The sequence below is a fragment of the Pleurodeles waltl genome, chromosome 1_2, assembly GCF_031143425.1.
Source record: "Pleurodeles waltl isolate 20211129_DDA chromosome 1_2, aPleWal1.hap1.20221129, whole genome shotgun sequence".
Lineage (NCBI taxonomy): Eukaryota > Metazoa > Chordata > Amphibia > Caudata > Salamandridae > Pleurodeles > Pleurodeles waltl.
Genome location: NC_090437.1, coordinates 1,240,068,336 through 1,240,092,198, shown reverse-complemented (window position 1 = coordinate 1,240,092,198; position 23,863 = coordinate 1,240,068,336).

The window sequence follows — 23,863 nt, the reverse complement described above, 5'->3', positions numbered from 1 at the left end:
ACCATGTTTAAAGGGAGAGAGCATATGCACTTTAGCACTGGTTAGCAGTGGTAAAGTGCGCAGAGTCTAAAAGCCAGCAAAAACAGTGTCCAAAAAGTGGGGGGAGGCAGGCAAAAAGTTAGGGGTGACCACCCTAAGGCTGTTAGGTCTAACAGCCAGCCATTCTTGATCTTAGGCCGAGCACATAATCCACTATATCTTGTTTAGGGGGCTTCAAGGGTTGCTCCCACCCCTCGTTCACAAGAGCTAATGGACCCATAACAGGGTGACCAAAGAGGAGCTCAAAGGGGCTGTAGCCTACTTCTTTTTGGGGTGCCTCCCTGTAGGCAAAAAGTAGGCATGGTAACAGGACATCCCATCTCCTTCTGAGCTTTTCAGAGTCCCATAATCATGCCTTTGAGTGTTTAGGTAAAACGCTCAACCAACCCATTTGATTGGGGATGGTAAGGTTTGGTGAACCTGTAAGTTACCCCACATTGTTTCCACATTGCTTTTAGGCATGCAGACATGAAGTTACTACATCTGTCTGACACCATCTCTTTTCGGAAACCCATCCTGGATAAGATTCCCAGGAGGGCTTTTGCCTCTGAAGGAGCTGTAGTGGTCATCAGAGGTTTAGATTCTAGATATCTAGTGGCATGGTCCTCCACCTCTAAAATTAATCTATTACTAGAAGCTGTGGGAGAGTCAAGGGGGCCAACAATGTCAACCTCTACCCCAACCATTGGCAGTGGAATCAAGGGGGCCTTTGGGGTGCCACCAGTCTTGCCACTGTCTTTGCAAGTAACACAGGAGCGGCAAAACTCCTTTGTGTCTTCTGACATGTGAGGCCAGTGAAAGTGAGGGACCAGTCTGTCCTAGGTCTTACTTTGCCCCAGATGTCCAGCAAGGAGAATGTAATGTGCTAAAGTCAACAAAAACTCTCTGTATTGCAGAGGGATGGCCAATCTCCTGGTGGCACCAGGCTTGGGTTCCCTTGCTTTTGACTACAGGAGGTTGTTTTCCCAGTACACCCTTTGGGTGCCACTGACATCCCCTGCCTCTTCCTTGAGACCTTGCTGTTTTAAACTCTCAAGTGAAGGACAGGTCTGCTATGCCACACTTAATTGCTCCCTGGCAGGCCCCCCTGAACCTAAAAGCTCAACTGTGTCAACTTGCAGCTCCTCAGGTGTAGGTTCTGTCCACGGAGTTGACTCCTCCTCCTCAAAGGGGGAATCATCAGTGGAGGGAGGGATAGTGGATAACTTCTTACCATTTTAACCCCTACTTTTGGGAAGCTCTTGGTCCATTGTTACAGGATGCAAGTTTCCCTGTCCTCTTTGCTTCTTGGCCTGATCCCTTGTCAAAGCAAAGATATGCCCAGGAATGCCCAGCATGGCACCATGGGCCTCCAACTCTACTTCAGCCCAAGCTGAAGTCTCCAAGTCATTCCCTAGTAGACATTCTACAGGTAGGCCTGTGGATACCACAACATTTTTAGGACCAGTAACCCCCCACCCCACCCCTCCCAGTTGAGATCAACGGCCATGGGGTGGCTTACAGTGTTGTTATGGGCGTCTGTCACTTGGTACTGATGACCAAGTAGGTGTTGCTCAGGGGCCACTAGTTTTTCGGTCACCTTTGTGACACTGTCACCTGTGTCCCTGTAGGCCTCAACCTGAACACCATTTATTAGGGGTTGTTGCTTGTACTTATCCATATTAAGGGGGCAAGCAACAGGGGTGGCAAGGTCAATGCCATCATCAGAGACTAAAACAGCCTCAGTGGTTTCCCTAACTAAATCAACCTCCACAACACTTCCCAGAGTGAGCCCTGCTACACCCCTGGATTGACTATTAGCAGTGTTATGTTTCCCACCACCACTGCTATTGCAAGGGCACTAGTTGAAGCAGTGGGGGTTGTGGTGGTGGGAGGCTTGGTGCTTTTCCATAGGCAAGCACTATCTCCTGCCCAATAGCCTTTATTCCAACAGATATAGCACCAAGGCTTTTTATTCCAATGGTGTTAAGAAGATTTGTGTGGGCCTGATGAAGAATCTTTGTTTTTATCTTTGTCCCCACCCTTGTCATGAGACGTACCATCCTTCTTCTTGTCCTTGTCACCCCCTGTATGAGCTTTTCTGTTCACTCTTGTTATGACCCATTTGCCTGCCTTCTTTCCCAATTTTTGGGGAGAGGTTAGATCTGAGTCTACCGAGTACTGGTGAAGCAAGGCAGACACACAGTTATTCAAAAGTATGCTCTCTCAAAAGAAGTTTGTATAAGCCCTCATAATCAGACACTTTGCTGTGATGTAATCAGCTTTCTAAAGCTTTAACAGAACAGTTCACAAAGTCAACCCAATCCTGTGAGGACTATTTTCTGATTTCTCTGAACTTAGGGCCAGATGTAGGTAGACAGCAAATTGTGACTTGCAATTTGTGAGTCCGAGCGACTCGCAAATTGCAACTCGCAATTTGCTATGCAGAAAGGTGTCTCAGACACCTTCTGCGACTCGCTATGGGGTCGCAAAGACCCACCTCATTAATATTAATGAGGTGGGTCACAGTTTGCGACTCCATAGCGAATCTGGGCACTCACGGGGATGGTGGCCTGCTGGAGACAGCAGACCACCATGTCCGTGACTGCTTTTAAATAAAGCAGTTTTTTTTTTCTATCTGCAGCCCGTTTTCCTTAAAGGAAAACGAGCTGCACATAGAAAAAAATACCGAAACCTTTTGTTTCGTTTTTTTTCGGAGCAGGCAGTGGTCCATGGTCTCTATCCCTATCTACACCTGCTGTGCCAGCTCCCGCTGGACTCCTACCACTGTCCTCTGTAAGGTAATGTCTAGGTCTTCAGAGTCCAGGGTTGTTGCAGGACTGGTCGGTGCTGTGTGTTGGTAGTTGGGTGGTTCATGTGGAGACCCCGCAATGCTATCTTTCCTCCCTGACTGGAGATGGTGTCTGAAAGAAACCCAGGACATCCTGCAGAGTGGCAACATTGATGGTCAGCAACTGGTCATCCATATCATCCATAAAATCCAGGACAGGCATGTCCGCAGGAGGAAAGTCATCATCCTCTGCAATGGGATAGTGAAAGGTCAATCTTTTACTATAGTGGCAGTTGACATGGCTCATCATGTACTTGCTACTGGTGGCTCAGGGACATGGTAGTGACCCCCTCATCAAGGAACACTTTTGTGGTCCTATAATGGCACAATGTGCCACCTGAGTATCATTTCTGTGGAGTCACTATTTGCACAATCTGCCATTCCACAGTTCCCAGTGTGTTACACCCATCTCGATTGTTTAATAATTGTCTTCGACATATGTACACCTTACATTGACTTGCCTGTGTTAAGTATGAATGTCCTGGGCATTGTTCTGGATTTGGGATCACACCAAAAGTGGAGATGTACAGAAATACTTGGAATTTGGTTCGACTGAAATTTGAGTAAGTAACTGACTCATCTGCCACCCTATGTGTGTTTTTAGAGTGATGGTAGGGAGTGAACTGTCCACATGCATCTTGCTAGTTACTTTGAGTGGTGTGTTCAGCATCCTGCACCACCCATTCAATAACCTTGTTTGTATATGTTCAAATAGGATTTTCTCCCTTCCTGAAGGGCAACGCTCATCCGTGCATCTCAGCTTTCCTTGTTGCATAACTGCAAGGATGGCTGCATTGCTGGACTGAGTGTTGTTTTGGTGGAAGATAGACCTTCCTGTTTGCACACATACCCACAAGGTGGTTCATTGCTCTGTTATGTGGTGCAGGATGCTGAACACATGACTCTAAGTGGCTAGGGGGATGCGCTCACCCACTTCCATCACTCTGAAAACACATGTGTGGTGGGAGGCAGACATGATACATTTCTGAGGCTTGTTTATGTGTGGATGCATCATCTTGGGACATCACTTCGGGGTGGAAATGTAGTTGTGGTACTAAGGACTGATATGTTGTAAACCTATTGTGGACTACTGTCAATGTGTGTTGCAATCATCATCAAACATTGTAAGTGGCAGACACATTCCTGTTAGAAGATTTAGCAGAATGAGTTCCTTCCTGCAGATGTGCATTTGGACCTACAAGAGTGACACTCCTACACCATGCACATTGTGTGGCAAAGTTAGTATTGTCCGTCATATCTTTAGGTATTACCAAGGTGAATTGAGGGATGCATTGACTCTTGTTGACAAGCCTAAATCCCTGCACATTTGAATTGATGCTGCACAGCAGAGCAAGCTGAGTTGTTGCACTGCGTGTTTCTTCATAAATATTTAATTATGTGGCAGTATATAAAGATACAGACATCATAGTGCTCTACCCAAATATAACCTTTTTTGACTTCTACTCCAGTGGTGAATAGTGATAAGTCATACTTAACATGTCAAGGTGAAGCACCTTGCATACCTTATCCTGGTGTTTCCATCATGTGCCCCACTCACACCTGACACTGCATGTAGTAGGCATTCCATATGTATATATGTGATCTTCCCATGCAACACGTGTGACCCACCAAGCTTCTGAGGCCTTTAAAAAGATATGCACATCTGGGTTTGGTTAAGTGTAGTCCAAGTACTCAAGGTGGTGTGTTAGTGACTGTAGTAAATCTTTATGGGATACAGAAATTAGCTTAGCCGTTGGCTTGCAGAACTCGTGCCCCCGTCACCTAGTGACTTTTAGCTTACTTAGCCTGCTCTGTTTTAGTGAATTTGTTAAATTAATTATTTTAAAGTGGCTGCCTAGTTGCGACTTAGGCCCATGTTTTGATTTCCCTTAACTGTGCCACCGCGCTAAGACGTCAAGACCAGGCGACAAATACAAACAAACTGAAGGTGTCCGCGTTAGGGACTTTCCCTCTTCATGCTATCAAGGAAATGGTTATACCAATTACCATCCCAAGCATACCTTGTTATCTATTGTTTTGGAACTATCCGACGTCAGGGGTCTAGGCAGATCTGTATATATACTCCTCACTTTATCAGATAGGTAGAGGGATTCCGACCAGATGCCATCACAGCTATCACTGCGGCACGTTGCATCCTGCACCACCCATTCAACCGCCTTGTACTAACGACTCTCGTCTTTTCCATTTTATTTCTTGCATTGTTCATTATCCTAATCATTGCAGCCCATGGAACTTATCGTAGATTGCAGTTCTGATTAAATAAATATTATTGAAACATTTACTGTATGCTCTTCTTTGCCGGTGTATGTTTGAGACTTGTTGTTGATGTGAGAAAGGGGTACTCTCTGTTTAACCACGACATTCCCTGAGATGTCACACTTTTGAGTCCGTGCGTAAAGACTGCTACAAATCACCTCTACCCATTTGGGGTTTAGGTGAGGTGCTGCTCGTAAGCCAGAAAGGTTAGGGCGACAGTTGCATTTTGTTGTATGAGTGGCATAGTTGCCTACAAACATAAGTGCTGTCCTCCTAAATCAGCAGCCTTGCCCAGAGCAAGAATCAAAACTATCACGACAAGTTGGTGTGTGACAAGTTTGTATTTCTACAGATTGTAGTTGTTTATTGTGTGTTGCATTGTGCATCATACATATGGCAAACTTCCAATGTATTTGATGGATTGATTCCAAACCACCATTTACCTTCCATGCCCCTTACCTCAGCCACAGACACCAGGGAAGCATGTTATTTACATTACTGGTCACCATTTTGGACATTCCCACAGTAGTGTGATGAGTTTTGTCACTATAGTGGTGATTTACAGCATTGGCACCATAAATAATGGCACGAGTGCAGCAAAGCACAGGGAGGTCCATTGCTTATAATGCTTGCGTCACTTGGACATCTGCCTTTTGCAGGCCTCACACATGAGGTTATCCGATAGCACAGTGCAACCTTTATGGATTGTCAGCCCCTTTCGTTCTTCCCTCCCTGCGCAAGGGATATTGTAGTGGAAGGATGAACAAAGTGGATCTATGCATGCATTGTTTGACTTTGTTGATGTAGCAAAAGGGGAATGTACAGCTTGAATCTACATTGACATCAATTGGTATGATGCTAATGTTGCATTACAAGCTTGTAAAATTTGGGCCCCTACAGCAATAGTGAGACCACTTGCAGCTGTTGTTATGCACAAAGGTGTCCCTTTGTGCACAACACCAATCATTCCCACTACACAAGCATTCTTGCTACATGGTTAATTGGAATCTACTTGTACAGTAGCACAGATGATGATCAGAGACATGACTCATATGCTGTATATATTCACTTTTGTGCCCATTCACAATGGTGCATGGAAGTGTGTCACAGTTCTTGTTGGGCAACACTGTGCAACAAGTGTAGTACATGTTGCCCACTGAGTGTTATACATGTGCAGGTGGATCAGTGGCAAAAGTAAAGTGATTGAGTGAGGCTTGAGAAATGGTTGGTGCATATGGGGGGTAGGTGTGGACGCATTTGAAATGTTTGCCCATCATGGTCCATATTTAAATGATGGAGCACAACGCTGTGCCACATTTGGCAGCAACGCGCACCGCCATTTTCGAAACACAGGGTTGTGCCATATTGGATCCAATATGGCACACCCCTGCATTGCCCTCTGTTCTGATGCTATTTTTGCTGCCAAGCACCAACGCAGACACCCTTGCGCCATGGTGTAAGGATGGCTGCGCAGTGAGAGAGATTGTTTGGCATAGAAAGGGACACCTTCCCACACAAAAAACAATCTTCAATGGCAAATTGCTCTTTCTATGCATGCTGCAGGATGCAGCACACATGGGAAAAGCAAAAAACAAGGAGAAAAGAAAGCATTCCTCCTTGTAGCGCCATGCTAACACCACCCCTTGGGTGGCACAGCTTCAGGTTTACAAACACTCAAAAATCCAGCTCAGTGTCAAAATACAATGTGCTGCGTGTGAATGGGCCATATTTAGAAGGTGGTGTTAAGCCACAAAATGGCCACCTTGTAAATACAGCACAGTGCATAGCACCACTGGAGCTTCACTAAAAGTAACGGTCAGGTGGCGATGGAGCCTTTTAAATTTGGCACTATGGCCCTCATTACAACCGTGGCGGTTGGTGTTTAAGCGGCGGTAATACCATCAACAGGCCAGTGGTAAAAAAAAATGGGATCACGACCACGGCGGAAACCGCCAACACAGACAGCCACTTTAACACTCCGATCACCATGGCGGTAGCAACAAACACCGTGGCGGTAACTGCCAACAGTCAGGCGGAAGACAATGTACCGCCCACCCCAACCTACCCATCCGCCAGCTTTTCTGGAGCGATACCAATGCCATCAAAAGCATGGCGGAAACAGTACACGGAAGGGAAACCACTCACCTCTCGACACTCAATGAAGAACCAGGACGCCATGGAGCCCGAGTTACAGGTCCTGCCCATGCTGGTCTACCTCCTCTTTTACCAGGATCACCAAAGACGGCGGCGACGACGACCACGGTGAGTACTGCACCTAGTACACAGGGGAGGGGGGAGGAAAAAGAAAGTGACACACAGGCAACAGGCAACACCCCCACCCCCACCCTTACCCACAACACCATACACACAAACACATGCAGCAACATTACATTTACGCCCCATAGCCCCCTGGAAGAACACAAGGACCAAAGGAATGGAGTCAAATCAGTGATATTTTAGAAATAGGCAGATATACATAATAAATAGAAAAACTCTATTTACAAATATATACCATATGTACAGAAGGCCGTACATTGTCCATCACAAATGTGCTTGGGCCACTGGGGCAAAAATCATGGTCCACTCCTGGTGACTCCTGGTGACTCCTGCCTCAATATGGAGAGAACTCTGCAGGGGCATCAGCTTGAAAACACACTGGCACCTCAGGGGGATTGGGAAGGGGGGCACCTCAGCCGGGAGACGGTACTACGCCACTACTCTTGGAGGGGGCTCCATGCCCAAAGCGATGTCCTGGGGAGTGCAAAGCCACAGTCTCTCAAGTGGGTGGTATACCCACTGCTTGCTCCTGGAGAGTGCAAGGCCACAGTCTCTCAAGTGGGTGATTTGCCCACTGCTTGCTCCTGGGGAGTGCAAAGCCACAGTCTCTCAAGTGGATGCCTTCTTCCACCGGTTCTGGAGGGGGCTTTGTGCCCAGAGTGCTTCATCTTGCCAAGGATAGGGTGTGTGGATGCATTTCTCCACTGGTTCTGGAGGGGGCTTTGTGCTCAGTGATGCAGCACTTGGGGTGTGCCAGTTCACATTTCCTCACCTAGGTGTCTGAGGCACGAGATTTGCAGGGAACAGGTAGCATGATAGTTCATGGAGGCAGGGCTAGACTCCATCCTGCGCTGCCTAAGGCTGCTAAGTGGTGGTAGTGCCGGTGCTGGTGGGGGTGCTGGTGGGGGTGCTGCCAGTGGTGGCAGCCTCGGACAGTGTCCCACTGGGGATGCTGGTGCTGGTAGTGGTCCTACTGTCAGCGATACAGGCGGCAGTGCTTGTGGCGGTGACTGCGGCGGGGCTGCTGGCAGTGCTGGCCATGGTGCAGGTGCCGGTGCTGCCAGTGGAGGAAGGAGGCTCCAGCCCTTCTCCTGCAGCCTCAGATGGCTGCCCACTGGGGATGCTGCTGCAGACAGTAGTGGTGGCAGCGGCGGTGCAGGTGGCAGTGCAGGTGGTGGTGCCTGTGGCGGGGATGCTGACGTTGCTGCACGCGGTGCAGGTGGCGGGGTTGGCGGTTCTGCTGGTGGGCACCAGGCCTTCACCTGCAGCCTCTGTCAGCTGAAGTGCCGTGCTTTCATTTTTCTGCCCCTTCCTCACCTTGGCAGATGCTGTTGTGACCTTAGCTCTGTTAGTTGGAGTTTTGGAGGAGGCCTTGCTGGATGGGTCGTGGTCCTTGCCCCTGCTGCATGCTGTCCCCTTCTTCACCTTGGCAGATGGCAGAATGGTTTGGTCCTTTGCAGGGGTTGGTGGCACACTGGCTGTCCTGACGGGTGCCCCCTTTGAGCCTCTGGTAGTTGCAGGTACCACAGTGGACGGCAACTTGGTGGCTGAGGTGCTGGCCTGGGCTCTGGACACCCTGGCCCGAGGGGAAGGACGGGGGGAGGTATAGGGAACAGGTCAATCTTTGCCAGGAAAAGCTTCTTAGACACACTGGGGCGGGAAGAGGGAAAGGGTTTGGGAGTGGAGGAAGAGGGAGTAGTTGTAGGAGGTGTCTGTCTGCTGAGTTTGGGTGAAGATGCATAGGCTGGATGCTGTTGTGAGGTGGATGGCTGTTGGGTGGGTGAGTGATTGTGTTTGTGTACTTTGGGAGGAGGGGTCACAGACACATTGGGAGAGGACACAGGGGACGTGTGCATGGTTGTGGGGTGGTGACTACCAGTAAGGGGTGGGTAGTGATGGGCGTGCTGGTGATGGAGGTAGTGGATGAGGATGTAGTGCATGCAGGTGTGAGTGGAGATGATACTGGGAGGGAGGTGGACGATGAGGGGGGCACAGTGGAGGCAGTAGATGTTGGTGTGTCTGCATGGGTATGGTGCTTGTGTGAGTGCCTGTGGGATGATGTGTGGTGTTTGTGTTTGCCTGAGCCACTTCTGTGTGTTGATTTGGGTGAATGCTGGTCTGAAGGTGTGCTTGGGATAGGCTGGGGTTGAGGGGATTGGGACTGGGTAGAGGAAGTTGGAGTGGGGAGGCTAGACACAGGGACAAGGGCTTCCATCAGTGCTGAGGCCAGAGCCTGAAATGCTCTCTGTTGGGCTGCCACGCCAGAGTGAATGCCATCCAGGTGTGCATTTGTTTGTTGCAAATGCCTTTCTACACCCTGGATGGCATTCAGAATGGTTGACTGCTCAACAGTGAGGGATCTCAGGAGGTCAATAGCCTCCTCACTGAGGGCAGCAGGGCTGAGTGGGGCAGGGCCTGAGGTGCCTGGGGTGAAGGAGATGCCCACCCTCCTGGGTGAGCGGGCACAGGAAACATGCTGAGGGGCTGCTCGGAGCGCGGTGCTGGTGGGGGGGATGGAGGCTGAACCTGTTGAGGTGGGCACAGAGGTGTCCACCAACACCAAGGAGCTTCCATCGGAGGAGGAGTCGCTGTCTGTGATCTTCCCTCCTGTCCCCGGCGTTGTGCTCCCCTCGCCCTCCGTCCCACTGGTGCCCTCACTCTTGGTGGATTCTGCCTCCAGGCCCATGTGGGATGCAGCTCCCTCCATTGCCGGTGCCTCTGCTCCTCCACCAGATGATGCTAATGCACATAAGGACAGGGTGACAAAACAAACAGGGGTGGGAGAGACAGAGGATACAATTGGTCAATGCCAGCAACACCACTACCATTGGCGTACACAACAAACAGGGAGCAGCCCTGTGCACTAGGCAATGCCCAACCAGTTCCTAAGATAGTCACCAGCCCATGGGGTGCAATGCCTAATGCCACTAGCTGCACCCCAGAAACCCACAAGACCCTGCCCAGTAGTAGATGCCCACTAACACTATTGGGGTAGGTGTGCTTCAGAGCCTGCCCAACAAGGGACCTACCCAGCCATCTTTGCCGTGGCCTAGGGGCACCCATAGCCCGCACCCCTCACCCAGGAATCTCTTAACGCGCGCAGAGTCAGGAGTCAGATTCTGTACTCACCCCCTTGCGGCTGCTGTGATGCCTTCAAGTGCCCATCCAACTCCGGATAGGCCACCGCCAGGATGCGGAACATCAGAGGGGTCATGATGCGACAAGCACCCCTTCTTCATTGGGATGCCAGACCCAGCTAGGCCTCTGCCGTCTTCTTTGTTCAGCGGCGCAGGTCCTCCCACCTCTTGCGGCAGTGGGTGCTCCGCCTGTCAAAGACCCCAAGGGTCCGCACCTCCTAGGCGATGGCACGCCAAATTCCCTTTTTCTGGTGGGCGCTGACCAGCAGGGAAAAGACAGCAGAAAAGGGAATTAGTCAACCGTCCAGACCGTCAATCTCATGGCCCACCAGATCCCTCCCATCCCCTGACACACATACATTGACTACCTTACATGCTGCACTCTGTCCCGGACGTCTCTGCCCCCGCTACATGTGGCTTACATACACAGCACTCCCTATATACATGGCCCACGCATCTTGCTCATAGTGTACTCACCTGTTTGTCTGGAGGACCGCAGAGTAACGTGTACTGGGGTAGGACCCCATCCACCAGTTTCTCCAACTCCTCAGCAGTGAAGGCAGGGGCCCTTTTCCCAGACACATGAGCCATTATTGCTTCCAGACACAGGTCAGAGCAGCACTTGTAGTGTAGATCCTCTCCTGTTGAAGGTCAGGTAGCAAGTGAGTGGATAGATAAAAAATGGCGGTGACGTCCACGGGGGTGCGTACCATCACCGCCGGCGTACATCGCCATTGGCTCGTGGAACCCATAGGGCCCAATGATAACCAATGCGAAGTTGAGCGGCGGTCATCGACCGCCTAAAGCGACGGCGCACAACGCCAGCGCAATTACCGCATTTCCACTTGTCCCTTCTCACAGGTCAGGCAGCCGCCATTTCAGGGGGCACAGGGCATGGCACTTAACTGCGTCACAGCAGACATTAGCACAGCAACTGAATCTTGCATTCACATTTTGTTTCTGTAAAGTAAAGAAATCAACATTAGTGCAATATATTTCAGAATGTGACCCTCAGCTCACCGTTTTCTTCCATAGGCCTCAATGGCTGAGGCTGAATATGAGATGGTGGCGTCCTCTGGTGTATAGACCCCTGGTGGACCTTGCGACAATGGAGGACAGACACATTATCATTACCTACAGACTTGATTGTGCCATAATCCAGGAACTGTGTGCCCAATTGGAGCCGGACCTGATGTCAGCTATCCGCCAGCCCACAGGTATCCCCCTTCTAGTGCAGGTCCTGTCAGTGTTTCATTTACTGACAAGTGGTTCCTTTCAAACAACAGTGGCCATGGCATCAGGGATGGCTCAGCCAATGTTCTCTAACGTGTTGACAAGAGTGTTGTCAGCCCTGCTGAAACACATGCGCAGCTACATCGCGTTCCCCCAGGTGGAGGATTTGGCCACTGTGAAAGCTGACTTTTATGCCCTGGGACATATCCCCAACATCATTGGTGCCAGTGATGGTACACATGTGGCATTTGTCCTCCCCCCGCGGAGAAATGAGCAAGTTTTCAGGAATAGAAAAAGCTATCACTCTATGAATGTGCAGATGGTGTGATTGGCGGACCAGAACATCTCCCCTGTGAATGCCAAATACCCTGGCTCTGTGCATGGCGCCATTATCTTGAGGAATAGCAGCATCCCATATGTGATGGACCAACTCCAGAGGCACCGGGTGTGACTAATTGGTGATCCCAAGGTCCCCACCCAGTATATGTTGGTGACTGGGTATGGGGTTGTCCCTAAGGGTTAGTATGTGTCTAGCAGTTGTCTCTTGATACTTGCAGGTGACTCTGGTTACCCCAACCTCTCATGGCTACTGACCTCTGTGAGGAATGCCAGGACAAGAGCAGAGGAACTTTACAATGAGGCACATGGGCATACAAGGAGGATTATAGAAAGGACCATCGGCCTTCCGAAGGCCAGGTTCTGGTGCCTACATCTGACAGGTGGCTCCCTGTACTACTCACCCAAGAAGGTGTGTCAGATAATCGTTGCATGTTGCATGTTGCACAACCTGGCCTTGAGACGCCAGGTGCCTTTTTCTGCAGGAGAATGTGCCTGGAGATGGTAGACAGTGAGGAGGAGGAGGAAGAGGAAGAAGATGTTGACAACAGAAGCAACATAATTCACCAGCACTTCCAGTGACACACAGGTAAGACATTGTACGTTCACTTTACATTTCTGTTATCGGTTGGACATTGTACAAGGCAGCCTCTTACCCTATGTCTATGGTCACTAAATGTACCCTTTGGAATCTCTATTTTCAGATCCCTGTGCCCCACTCTGGCTCCAGCTATGTGTACTGCTGCCCATCCAAAAGTTATTCCAAAGTATATCTCACTGTACATTTGAGTTGCAATGCTTTGATAAAGTTTTACTAATACATTTGTGAATCATTTAACAGACTCCAGGTTTGTATTTGTTCCAAGGGTGTTTATTTAAGTGTTCATAAGTAGTGGGGATGTGCAATGGGCTGGGTTGATGGTGGACAAAAGTCCAGGGTATAGTCCAGTCTCTTGGTATCATATGTGCATTGTCCAAGGGGGCATGGGAAGTGGAGCAATGGCAGTTCAAGGTGGACAGGGTGACAGAGTGGGACAGAAGGGTGACAATCAGGAGAGTCTTATATCCTGGCGGAGGTCTTGGCAATGTTCTCTGGCTTCTGCCTGGATCGCAGGGACCGTTTGCGGGGTGGTTCTCCTTCTGCAGGGGGTGGGGTGCTGGTGGCCTGTTGTTTCTGTGGTGGGGCCTTCTGTCCACTAGCGCCGGCGGAGGTGGAAGGCTGTTCATTGGTTTGGCTAGTGTCAGAGGCCCGTTGTTGTGCCACTGCCTCCCTCATGGTCTTGGCCATGTCAGCCAGCACCCCTACAATGGTGACCAGGATGGTGTAAATGTTTGTTAGGTCATCCCTGATCCCCAGATACTGTCCCTCCTGCAGCCGCTGGTCTCCTGTAGCTTGGCTAGTATCTGGACCATGGTCTCCTGGGAATGGTGGTATTCTTCAAGGATGTTGGAGAGTGCCTCGTGGAGATTGGGTTCCCTGGGCCTGTCCTCCCCCTGTCGCACAGCAGTCCTCACTGCTTCCCTGTGTTCCTGTGTCTCTGACCCAGGAACCGTGTGTCCACTGCCACTGACCCCAGGTCCCTGATCATCCTGTGTTTGTGGGGATGCCTGGGGTCCCTGTAGTGGTGGACACACTGCTGATTGACGTGTCCTGGGGACAGAGGGATGGGCCCGCTGGGTGGGTGCAGTGCTGGTGTTTCCTGAGGGGGGAGGTTCTGTGGTGGGTTGGGACTGTGGTAGGGGAACCTACTGTCCAGAGGTCCCTGATGGGTCAGGTTGGTCATCCTGATCCAGGCATCCAGAGCTGCTGTCGTCACTGTGGGCCTCTTCAGGGGGGGCAGAAGTAGCTGGCACCTCCTCTCCGATGACGTTGTATAGGGGTCCTGTGGGTATGCAAATGCAGTGTTAATGTATCTGCATGTGCCATCTTGTGCATGGGTGTGCTTCCCTGTACGGTTGTGATTTCCCTGTCAGCTTTGCCTTGTGTGAGTGGTGATTTTGGGGGCTGGGTAGTCTCTGTAATGGGCATGCTATGGTGATGTGTGTCCATGCAGGTCTGTGTTGGGTGTCAATGCTTTGGTGTTGCATGCAGGGCTTGGCATTGGGATGGGTGGGTTGTGATGGTGGGGTATATGTGAGGTGTTGGAGTGATGGGTGTGAGGGTAGGGGTGGGAGTTTGTGATGCCATGCAGGTAGCGTGGGGGAGATAGTAGTAAAGATTTGACTTACTAGAGTCCAGTCCTCCTGCTACTCCTGCGAGGCCCTCAGGATGTATGATCACCAGGACTAGCTCCTCCCATGTTGTTAGTTGTGGGAAGGAGGTGGGGGTCCACCACCAGTCCTCTGTACAGCTACCTGATGTCTTGCAACCACAGAACGCACCTTCCCCCGTAGGTTATTCCACCTCTTCCTGATATCATCCCTTGTTTTGGGTTGCTGTCCCACGGCGTTGACCCTGTCAACGATTCTGCACCATAGCTCCATCTTCCTTGCAATGGACGCCTGCTGCACCTGTGATCCGAATAGCTGTGGCTCTACCTGGATGATTTCCTCCAACATGACCCTTAGCTGCTCCTCTGTAAACCTTGGGTGTCTTTGGGGTGCCATGGTTGTGGTGTGAGTGTATGTCTGAGGGTGTGTGGGGTGATGTGTTGGGGTGTGTCCTGTAAGGTGTAAGGATTGTGTATGGGTAATGGTGTTCTGTGCCTCTGATTGAGTGGGTGCTCCTGCCTTCTGTCTCTCTCAGTTAGCAATCTTTATTTTCGTGGAAAGGGTTGTGGGTAATGTGGGTTTGTGTTTTATATTGGATTGGTTGTGTGGGTGTGGTGTGTGTACGCGTGTCAGGTGTGTGTACTTTGAATTGTCCAATGTGGTGTAGTTTTGTTAGTGTGTGTGTATTTTGAGCGCTGCGGTGTGTACCGCCAATGGTTTACCGCGGTTGAAAGACCGCTGCGGTGATTTGTGGGTCATGATACTGTGGACGTATTCCTGTTGGCGTAACGGTGTGGGTTTTGCTATCGCCAGTTTATCTCTGACCTTTGGTCTGGTGGACTTGTGTGGGTGTCTGTATAGTGGCGGATTTCTCATGGTGGGTCATAATACCCGTAGCGGAATACCGCCACGGCCACGGTATGTTGGCGGTCATCAGCATTGCAGTAGGCTGCATTTACCACTACGGTTGTAATGAGGGCCTACGCATCCCGATGCGACCCTTTTGCATGCATTCAGTGTGTCCTATGTGCCTCCCCCTTCTGACATTAGGTAATTTCCAGATTGTCCCCCACTGCAACTTACGATGCGTTTGTGGCAGGTCTTGGAAGTCTGCGCTGTCCTGCGATTCCGGTGACCAGCTCCCCCAGGATGACCATTGCCACCAACTTATCCAGGTCCTCCTGGGCTGCGGGACTTCCACCTCCAGTTTGCAGTGCTGCCTTTCCGTTCCTGGCCAGTTTCTCTTTAGTTCAGCGCTAGCAATCATGCCAGTGCTTCTTACAATCGGTGACAGTCCTCTTCACCTCTGCCACACTGTTGACTGTATCCTCTATTTCCTGCCATATAGCCACCTTCCTACCTATTGGCAAAATGGAGGTGACAAACAGCTGGTGTTGGTGTTCCATCACCTCTCTGACCAAGATGTCATTCTCCTCCTCACTGAAGGTACACTTCCCCTTCCTTTTCTCCTTCACCTGGGATTTTGCTGGTCCATCCTGGCTTGTACCTGGCTAATTGGGGTCTCTCCTTGCTTGCATTGTCCATCTCGGGACCTTGCGTTGTTTTTTTCTGTCTCTCCGGCTTTTACTTGATGCTAATGCTGAAAAAATTGTGCTAAAATGATTAGCATGAAAAAAACAGCTGCTAATCTTTTGACAACAACTTTTGCAGCATTTGTGTCATTTTTCTTTACGGTTTGCTGCAATGGTTAGTGTAATTTATTTTACACTAACCTTTCCTTTGCGCCATGGTGCGTCGTATTCTAAATACAGCCCAGGGATGGCACAAGCGAATGTCGTAAGGCTGCAGTATTATTTTTTTAAGCCCAACTTCGTTACCACAGTTGGATATCATTTTTCTTAAATCTCTACCTTAGTTCCTATATCGTTGAGTCTCTTTTCTGCCTGAGCGATTCTATGAAAGATTTGTTTAGACTTATCTTCCAGGATTCCCAATGACTCCCTAATTCCCCAATGGGTTTTTTAAGGCTCCTACAGTTTGTTTTTGTTTTGCACTTCCGTAAGGATGTCCTTCAGTAGTTTTGATGTAATAGACAACTGTTAATGCCTCTTCACTTTCCTGCTGCAGGGCTTCAGGATCCCAGAGTTTTTTGTAGGAAGTAAGACTTAAGAGCACCGAGCTCTCAGACACAGTGTCTGAAATACTGAATACTGAATACACAGTGTCTGAAATGTCACTTGTTTCAAACTCTGATTCTGTGGTGGAGAATGCAACAGGTCTATGATTTGGAAAAAAAATATCTTAGAGGGTGAGCTGGAATCAATCTCTTGGTTGTGGTTTTTTCTCGGTTTCAAAATAGGCAGGTTCTTAAATGATGGGATATAGAGGTTAATAATATAGGAATTATTCAAGAGTTTCTACCCTTTTAATCTGTGTCAGGTACAAACAACGACATTCTTCACCTGACCTTTATATTATGCACCCTCATCATTAGTAATTCTTATTACCGAATCTGCCTGCATCCATATATAATCCACCACCTGGAGAATTTGGTGTGACGTACCTAAAATGGGAATACAGGGAGACTTCAGTGCCTCTTGTCTCATGACATTACCTTTACCTTTGACATTACATTCCATAAAAATCCAAAAAGGCTTGTCATTATTGTAGCACAACAAATTCATCCCCTCTTTCCTGTATTTGGTAGGGTATCTTGCTTTTTTTTTAAAACACACAAAAAAACAACTAATAGCTCCCTCTCCCTATCAGTAATGGAGCATATAGTAACAAAAAAAGGGGATGGCACCTCAATTGAACTTTCTCTTAGTATACTTCCAGTATAGTGCTCAAATTCAAATGCATAAATATTCTAATAAAGGACCATGGGCCAGAAGTACGTAGATGCAATTTTGCATTTCCTAAATAGTGACTTCATAGAAACCGCTATTTAGGAAATGCAAAACGCTATGTACCAAGATACTGATATCCTAGTAGAAATCGATATTAGGAAATCGCAAATAAGAAATCCCATGCCATTTGTGACAATGGGCTGATTTTGCTTTTCCCAAATAGCGATTTCCTATTAGGAATGCAAAACGAAGGATGGCTATGGGCAAAAGGTTCCCTGAAATGCACCCCAAAAATAGTGGTGCACGTGTAGAGCACATATATGACCAGGGGGCATGTGTGTGCTCTATTGAACTTAGAAAAAAACTGTTGGGGTGGTTTTATGGTTGAGCGCGCAGGCACTCTGGCCTCTGTTGTAATCTCTCTGTGGGCTTTAAACTACACCCATGTCACATCCATAACTTTCATTCATTTGTGGCCTTGCCTTTTAAAATTCCCTTGATTTCATTGTGAAAGGCATGCATAGGTCATGTCTTTTCCGGTGTTTAGCCCTCCTCGAGTGCACCAGCCAACTACTGAAAACATACGAGGCTCCATGTTTTCAGCATGATTTCTGGACTACTTTTTCTTTTTATTTCAAACACAGCGCTCGATTAAAACTTTTTTTTTATATTTCTCCCATCCCCATCCACACCCCTGCCCGCCCTCCCATTGAGATTTGTGGCGGATGCCGCTGCATATATGCATTGCCACGCATCCTCTAGTTTAAAACGCTGATAGCTCTAACTCGAGCAAACTCTTGTTGTAACAAGGAGTGAAAATTGTTTCAACACCACAGATAAGGGTAGTTTAAGTTGAGCTTGGAAGTGGGGTTGGTGGGTTGAGATAGCCGCCTCCCACCCAATACCTGGCACCTTCCAGCCCTCCACCTTTTAGTTTTTACCTAACAGAAGATACATTCTGGGGCTGGTCACTTTTCTGTTAATTTATGAGCTGACTGGAATCTATGCGAGTAAACCTGAATTTACGTGACCAAAATACTTCAGAAATAGTACTGCTGGCCAGAGAGTTAAGGGACATGATACACATAAAACTAATGCATTGCTACTACATGTCTCACTTGCAGGTGGAGACAATTGCGCAACTTTCAAACAAGTGTGTCTAGTCATCGCTGCACATTTTTGCATATTCATAGAACAAGGCCAATATCTTGAGTGAAACAAATCTTACAGGTATATGATTGCCATAAAATTCTCTATTGAGCGGGAAGTTAAACATGTCTTCCAGGCCTTGGTTTCGTTTATTGTAGTGGTGCATCCTGGGACATGTATTTCAGTAAAGTTCGACCTAACACTATGGGGCATGTTTATACTTGTTTTGCGCCGAATTTGCATAATTGTGCATGACGCAAATTCGTGCAAGTGCCAACTTTATGGAGTTAAATTATTTTTTTGAACGTGGAAAGCTTGTGTTAATGAGATGGAAGGTAGGCATTCCCGTGCAAAAAATTACTCTATGGCCTTAGCGCATATTTATCCCCCTGTGCTAAAATCAGGCATGGGGGAGGAGGGGTCAAATAATGGTGAAAAGCTTGCTTTGCACCATTATTTAACGCCTGGGACATGACAGGCGTTATGTAGCCTGTGGGCCTGTTTCCATGGCCTAGAACACCATGGAATAAGCCCACAGGTACCCTACACAGACCCCAGGGACACCCGCACCCACACCAGGGGGTCAGCGGGGGTCCCCATCCCAGGTAAGTATAGGTAAGTACAGGTAAATATTTGTTTTTTAAGTGCCATTGGGGGCCCTGGAATGGGGCCCATTACATGGCACTAGTTGCGATGGCCATGCCCAAGGGACCCTGGTCCCCTGTGCTGGCCACTGGGGTGGTGGGCATGACTCCTGTCTTTTCTAAGACAGGAGTCATTTGGTATGGATGGTTTTGCGTCAGAAAATGACGTTAGGCTGGTTAGAGCCATTTTCTTTTACTCTAACCTGCCTAACGTAAATTTTTGGTGTAAACCCCCCTTCTCCCATACCGCCAGCTCCACGCAGGTAACGTCATTTTTTTTTTACGGAAGCCTACCCTTTGCACCGGCTTGCACCATTCCATAAATAAGGTGCCCGGTTGGTGCTCGGAAATAGTGCAAGCCGATGCTTAACTTTTTGGTGCAAAACTGCCTTAGTGCAGTTTTGCACCAAAAAGTATAAATATGCCCCTATATTTGTTCCTGAGACCCATGATTTAGGACAGCCAGGTCTGACGGGAAACGTTGCACCCTAGTGACTTGCAGTCATGTGGTAAAACTACCACTTTCATCTGGATTAAGCTTTTTTTCTTTCTAACAGATTTATCTGGCATAGACATGTGCGGAAAAACTTTACTGTGTGAGAATGTCATACATCGTTGAAAAACTTTAATGTGTGAGAATGTCATACGTCGTTGAGAAATTGTGCATGCAATTCTGCGCCTGTAGTACGAGCTGGCTTAGCTGATAAAGAGCAATGAATATAAAGTTATGTCATTTACCTTCAATGAACTGTGTTCGTAATGTTAAGAGCAGGCGTTTTACTTTCAAGTGTAGAAGGCACTTTTCCTGCTGCTATTCTGATGTTTGATAATATTCATCCTTAGGAAGCGAAATATAAATAATAAAAATACTGATTATAACTGTTTTTTGATAGTTTTTTATTGTATTTTATTGGAGTGAAACCACAATATAAATAAGATATACCAGTGACTTAAAGGGTGGAGGCCTCTGTCCCGCCTCCTCCTCGTTATCTGGGTTAAGATGTCTCCTCTACATCCCACTTCAAGCTGTGTGCACACCGCCGCAAATAAAGCTCCTCTGTAGTGAACGCACGCCTCACTTAGGTGAGCTGTCAGTAGGAAGTGTGTCGTCCCCTGGTTTGTATTTTGTCAATTGCAATATCTGTGTTGCAACTTTGATGCAGGGTATCCGGTGACTTCCAAATGAGTGTGTGTGTGTGTGTGTGTGTGTGTGTCTGTGTGTGTGGGAGGGTTGTGGTGGGAGGGTTATACTTGCATGTGGCTACAGGCCTTGACCACATTTGTTCAAAGTTTCCCATTAACAGACCCAGACACGCAGAACCCTTGCAACTTTGGTCCTTTTCAAAGATATCTGGGATGAACGCCCTGGGCTGAACTCTTAAGACAGTTAAGAAGGACACATAGTTGGACCTCTCAGTTGCTGTAACCAGCTATATCATAAACTATGGCTGCCCTGTGTCCTCCCAGCATGGTGGAAATTCAATTGTTGTCCCTAGTATGCTTTATGCTTTCACTTGATCTTGCTGTTGTCTGGGGTCAAGTTCTGAATGCAGGATCTTTGGTCTTATTTTGCGTTTCGGTGGTGCTAATGGCCAAGCTGCAGAGCTAATGGCCAAGCTGCAAAGCCAGCGTCAACTAGTGTTTTTATTTGTCCATTACTCAATTCCCTAAGAGTAGAGGCATTGAGCAGTGTGAATCTAGTTTTGAACTGTAAATTATGGTGTGGGTAGTTAAGGAGGGGTTCTCAACAGGCTACCATATTGATAGTGTGAATCGTGACCTGAACGTCTGTGCCTAAGGCTGGGTGCAATGTTGGGATCAAATACAAGGACTTCAGCTGAGGGTTCATTCAGAGCTAGCTAATGCATCCAAGGTTGGCTATCCCACAGCCATGTACCATTTTAAGGATACCTATGGAAGCAGCTGCTAGCTTCACAAGCTTATCTTCAAAATGGACCTCTTCTTCTAACATCTGTATATTTAAGGATGGTAGCTTTTTTATAAGTGTTGATATGGGCTTCATGATTTTCATTAAAGATAATGCTTATTCACATCATGTATCTATCATGCTCTACGTAATATGATTCACTTCTGTCAATTGGCAACTCCCATTATTGAAACATAGTTACCATGAACATACTGATCCTGATGTAAATCCTCTATAAGCCAATAAACCTCTCTGCTGAGAACAGCAACCTGTTGTACATCCGAATATTGCAGTTTAATGTAGAATGAACCCCCCATAACAATATAAAAAGTTACTTTTTTGTGTCGCTTCATTGTTATACCTGTCCGGTCTTGAAAGATGTACTGAAACTATATTTGCATTCATTTTGTCACTCACGGTGAAGATATCACTGCGTACAACATGGCAATTATAATTTCATTGCCAAAAGAAGAAGCAGCTTTTAACTAATTGGTGTCTTCACTTGGCTTTTAAGCTCCCTTGAGTTAGGCCTCTCACATGCTCGTGAGTTTTGCTGAGCAATACATTTACATATTAATAATGACCTGAGATATGAATACAGTCAACCATTTTTTGATGCCCTTCGCAGTCATTCTGACATGTGGAAAGCAAAGGATATACCTGAAAAACAATTATGTGTTAGGGTCTGAAAGGATGACAATTTTTTTGTAACTCGAACACAGATTAAAGGATTGGTTGAGGCCAAAGAAAGCTTTGCTCCGTATGATCAATATAACAGTAAGAACCACTTGACACAAAATTTGGGAATTGGGTTTTACCAGGGAAATGATTGCTATCACATTTAGTTTCTCTTTTTTATCCAGTTTATTAACTTTGGGTTAAATACAGAATCCTTGTGCTTCCTCAGACATATTTCATAACAGTTCACAGTGTCAGTGTTCCTTCCATTCTTGAGCCTTTTTTAGGGTCAAGCATGCAAGCACTCTATCCTGTTGTAATCTCTCTGTGGGCTTTTAACCACGCCCACTACTGCTATTTATTCTTTGTTGTGCTTGTCTGAAATGCTTCATTTTTATTGGTGCTGTTAGACCTGACAGCCTTAGGGTGGTCACCCCTAACTTTTTGCCTGCCTCCCTCCACTTTTTGGACACTGTTTTTGCTGGCTTTTAGACTCTGCGCACTTTACCACTGCTAACAAGTGCTAAAGTGCATATGCTCTCTCCCTTAAAACATGGTAACCTTGAATCACACCTGATTGGACTATTAATTTACTTATAAGTCCCTAGTAATGTGCACTCTATGTGCATAGGGCCGGTAGATTAAATGCTACTAGTGGGCCTGCAGCACTAGTTGTGCCACTCACTTAAGTAGCCCCTTTTTCCTTGTCTCAGGCCTGCCATTGCAAGGCCTGTGTGTGCAGTTTCACTGTCACCTCGACTTGGCTTTTAAAAGTACTTGCCAAGCCTAAAACTCCCCTTTCTCCACATATAAGTCACCTCTAATGTGTGCCCTAGGTAACCCCTAGAGCAGGGTGCTGTGTGGGTGAAAGGCAGGACATGTACCTGTGTAGTTTACATGTCCTGTTAGTGTAAAACTCCTAAATTTGTTTTTGCACTACTGTGAGGCCTGCTCCCTTCATAGGTTAACATTGGGGCTGCCCTCATACAGTATTGAAGTGGTAGCTGCTGATCTGAAAGGAGTAGGAAGGTCATATTTAGTATAGCCAGAATGGTAATATAAAATCCTGCTGACTGGTGATGTTGGATTTAATATTGCTATTCTAGAAATGCCACTTTTAGAAAGTGAGCATTTCTTTGCACTTAAATCTTTCTGTGCCTTACAATCCACGTCTGGCTGAGCTTCGTTGACAGCTCCTTGTGCATTCACTCAGACACACCCCAAACACAGGGTACTCAGCCTCACTTGCATACATCTGCATTTTGAATGGGTCTTCCTGGGCTGGGAGGGTGGAGGGCCTGCTCTCACACAAAGAACTGCCACACCCCCTACTGGGACCCTGGCAGACAGGATTGAACTGAAAGGGGACCTGGTGCACTTCTTAGCCACTCTTTGAAGTCTCCCCCACTTCAAAGGCACATTTGGGTATAAAACAGGGCCTCTGCCCTACCTCATCAGACACTTGCTGGAGAAGAAACCTGAACCAGAAACTATATCCTGCCAAGAAGAACTGCCTGGCTGCTCAAAGGAGTCACCTGTCTGCTTTCTACAAAGGACTGCTGCCTTGCTGTTGGCCTGCTGCCTTGCTGAACTCTTGTCTGGCTGTGAAAGTGCTCTCCAAGGGCTTGGATAGAGCTTGCCTCCTGTTCCCTGAAGTCTCAGGACCAAAAAGACTTCTCTTTTTCACTTGGACGCTCCGTGCGCTGAAAATTTCGACGCACAGCTTGTTCCGCGGAGAGAAAAACGCTGCACACCGACACTGATCGACGTGACGCCTTCGGGACGACCGGAAATCCGACGCACGGCTTCGCAAGGACAACGCCGCCCGACCTCTAGAGGAGAAATCGAAGCGATGCCTGCCGTGAGATCGTAATTTCGACGCGCAGCCCCGCAGAACGACGCGCAGCCGGAAAACAAGCAGGAAAATCCACGCACAGACCCAGGACATCTGGTAATCCCCGCGATCCACAGAAAGAGACTGTCCGTGCGCCGGAAAACGACGCACGACTTCCCCGCGTGGGAAATAACGACGCAAGTCCGTGTGTGCTGGGGAGAAATCGACGCACACACCCTTTTTCCACGCACCTCTTCTTTTGTGGCCCTCTGAGGAGATTTTTCCACTCCAAACCAGGTACTTGTGCTTGAAAGAGACTTTGTTTATATTTTAAAGACTTAAGACACTTTATATCACTTTTCAGTGATAGCTCTACAATTTCACATTGCAACTCTATTCTTTTTGACCTACAATTATCCTGATAAATATATATTTTTCTGAACGCTGTGTGGTGTATTTTTGTGGTGTTATATGGTGGTAT